Source organism: Loa loa (assembly GCF_000183805.2).
Source record: "Loa loa unplaced genomic scaffold supercont3.708, whole genome shotgun sequence".
NCBI classification, from domain to species: Eukaryota; Metazoa; Nematoda; class Chromadorea; order Rhabditida; family Onchocercidae; genus Loa; species Loa loa.
The window spans coordinates 11214-15048 of NW_018108888.1; positions in this window are offsets into that span (position 1 = coordinate 11214).

The following is a 3835-nucleotide window of genomic DNA, read 5'->3' on the forward strand; positions in this document are numbered from 1 at the left end:
AAAATTATAATAATATATAAACTTAAAAAATACAATGTATAAATTTAAAATATAATATATAAATTTAAAATATATATAAAATAATGCATTAAAAAAAATTTTGATTATTTTTTTTAGCAATTAGAAGATTGGGAAAAGATAGTGGTGATATTGATGTGCTTATCAGTGATTACTGAAATGATGACAATTTGTTGGACATTAATTTCATTCTTTGGATGTTATTGCCGAAGAATATGCATGCAATTATTACCAATACTTTCATTAATTGTTGCTTTATTTCTTGCATCAGCAATTGCTATTTTTGCAATAAACAATCACGAAGTTATACGTATGTTTCTTTTTTTTTATAATTATTATAAATTAATTTTCAGATATACTAACGAAATAATTATAATGCTAAAATGGAAATTGAAATTTGTTCATCCTAAAATTTATTAATTATACTAATGAAATAATTGTAATATCAAAATGGAAATTAAAATTTGTTCATCCTAAAATTCATTAATTATACTAATGAAATAATTATAATATTAGAATGAAAATTGAAATTTCTTCATCCTAAAATTCATCAATTTTCTTTTTTTTTTACTAAAATAGCATACTTATTGAAAAAGTATTTTTTTTCTTTTTAATAATATGTTGTCAAAAATTTGACATAAAATATTAAAATTATATATTTTAAATACTTATTCTTTCTTTATTATAAAATTAATTATTTATTTATTATAAAACTAATTATCCAAATATTTGGTATAAAACAATTGTTCATTTTTGGCATATCATCATAAATTTATCCATTTTTATTTATTTTAAATTAGCTCGCTCAACTCTTATTAATGTTCTTATTTGTTATATTCATTCATTATTATGCCGATTAATTAACATTGTTACTCTACTAATTATCATATTTATCCATTGTTAACTAATTATTTTATCCTACTTTTTTTCTCTAAAGTTTTCAAATTTTCAAAAAGTGGATGTTTTTCTTTATTCACCAATTTTTTTTATTTTCCATATTTGCCTTTTGCATTATTTTATTTACGTCCACAATTTTTTCAGTATCTATCAATAATTATTATTAATAAATTCAGTATTAATTAATAACTTCTTTGATATACTATCCAATCCTACTATTTTAAATAAAAGACAAGAGTTGCTAAAATAATGAAGTAATGCTGGCTAATTTATTATTTATTTTCAATTAGTGTACATAAAATTGCTACAGTAGAATTAAAAAGTGCCACAGTAGTCTACAGTAGAATTGAAAAGCATCTACAGTAGTCTAAAGTAGAGTCTAATGAAAAATGCAATTGTCATGCAAATTTAATTTATACAACATATAGCATCAAGTATTATTATATATATAGTCAGTTTGTTTTAATTGGCCAATTTTGATGATATTTACAGTAGTTTATTTTTGTATTACTTTAACCTTTAGTACTACTTATGTTATTGGATTCAACGCTACAGTATGCTTCATTTCTGTAAACTGTTACGAAAATTTGTCATTGATTTTTTTTTCATTTTTTCTCAATTTTACCATTTTGGTAATAAAATTTTAAAAATTTTACTCCGACAAAATACTTCAAAAAATTTTTTTAAAAAAATTAAATTTTAAAATTAATGCAAATGAATTAGAATCTTTATATGAAACAATTATAAGTCGACTAATTACAAATTGAATTTTGAATGTAAGTGAAAAGTATTACTTATTGACCATCAAAAAACAAAAAAAAAAAGAAAGAAAGTGTTTTCATTCAGGCTACCTGATAACAATTCATTATCATTTTTTTTTTTTTTACTTAATCCTTTTATAAAATAAATCTTTACTTAGACTAAAATAGTCATGCTATTAGTTCATACTCTTTAAATTGATTCTCTAACGAATTCTTAAAAATAATTCCATAAATCAATTTTCAGATAATATTGATTTTGCTAACCTGACAAGAAGTCTTGAAATAAAAATTGAAAATGAAACTGGTCGCAGATTCTTTTTGGCATGTAGTGCATTGGTTGTAGCAATTATAGATGTCGTTATTGGTTGCTTAAATTTATGTTTCCTAAAATTTTGCTGCTAAAAAAAATACATGCAGATACTGTATGAGCATCCTAGAAGCTAGGCTATAGATACATTCATTAACAACAAGGCTATCACCAGACTATTAAATACATTTACGATCAGGTTATTAGGCACATTTATAACCAGGCTAACCGAAACATTTGCAACCAGGTTATCAGAAACATTTACAACCAGACTATCAGAAACATTTGCAATCAGATTATCAGATGCATTCACATCTAAATGAAATTTGATTCTATGCAATTATCGTCAGATATTTTCTTCTATTGTTAATTAACAATCATTCTATTCTATTTTAAATTCGTGCTATTCGAATAATTTACATTTCTGGAATATTATGATACAAATCTTTATGGTTTTTGTTTGATCTAAAGCATGATAACTGCTTGAATGATGTTTTATTCATTGAATTATTCTTTTACTAAAATTTATTGTTCAATTTAAATTTAATTTTGTATTTTGATCTGTTGATTTTATCGCTTTATTGAAGCACTTTTTCCTATGTTGCAATATTTTCTTCATCATTTCATTTTTATACTTCGTACAAATATACATTTTTGAAAATTAATCATACAAAGAATGATTTTTGATCTTTTCCTATTATTAAATAAGAATTTCTAAATAGTCCAAAGTTTGTTCACGAAATTTGATACTATTATAATGCATTTTTACTTGAAAAATTACATCGTAATAAATTTGTATATGCAAGTTTTTGTAATATTTGCTTAATGTAAATTCAAGTAATAAAATTTCAAATTTAATTTTATTTGTATAAATAATAATGTCAATTGTACTCTTTTTTATAATTCTACTTTCAGCAATTTATTCCATAAAATATTATACAAAAAAAAAAAACAAAAATAAAAAACTTAAAATTTCATAAGGTACAATAAATTGAAATTCTATAAGATATATTAAATTGGAGTAGAAATTTTTCTGAATAACGTTTTCCTCACAAATATATGTATTTCATCATGGTGATGGAATATAGTTATTTTTGTAAATTTTTACATGATTCATTTGCAATATTAATTCCAATTAATTTATTTCAATTATCCTATTACAGTATTTTCGTACTATTTTGACGATTACTTTTTTTTAATGAAAATAATTAAAATTATTTTGTTAATGAATATACTTTGTGATTTATATAATTTTTAGAGTGAAAAAAATTGTTCCTTATACGTTTTTTTTGATACTTTTGAAGATTGAAATTCCGGTGATTATCCTACGGGATTTTGCTTACACAGTAAGTGATATTGTTATTGGTACTGTTAAATTAAAAATAGGTTAATTTCCGGATTTAATTTTTTAATTTCTGGATTTAATTTTCGGATTCAATTTTTGTAAACTTATTTAGAATTTTAAAAAAAAGTTTTTTTCAAAAAATCTTACAACATTTCCGGCATCACTGGATGATGTTGCATGTATTGCACAGCCACACGATACTGTACCAAATACTTTCACACTATACTCCAGAGGTTCTGATCGTAAGTTTTACCTAGCAAAATTCCATTTTAAAATCAACCTAATCAAATAACTAGCAAATTTTCATAAATAAATTGCTATCTTCAAACAAATAAGTGATTTTTTTAATTTAATAGATTCTTTCCTTAAAAATTTACAAGAATTTAGAAGAAATTTTACAAATTTCTTTATTTTTCAGGAAATTTAATTACCTATAGAACAAAATATTACTTCCAACAGCATGAGTGCATGAATATGTTTTTTAGCAACTCGAATGAAAAAAACAAC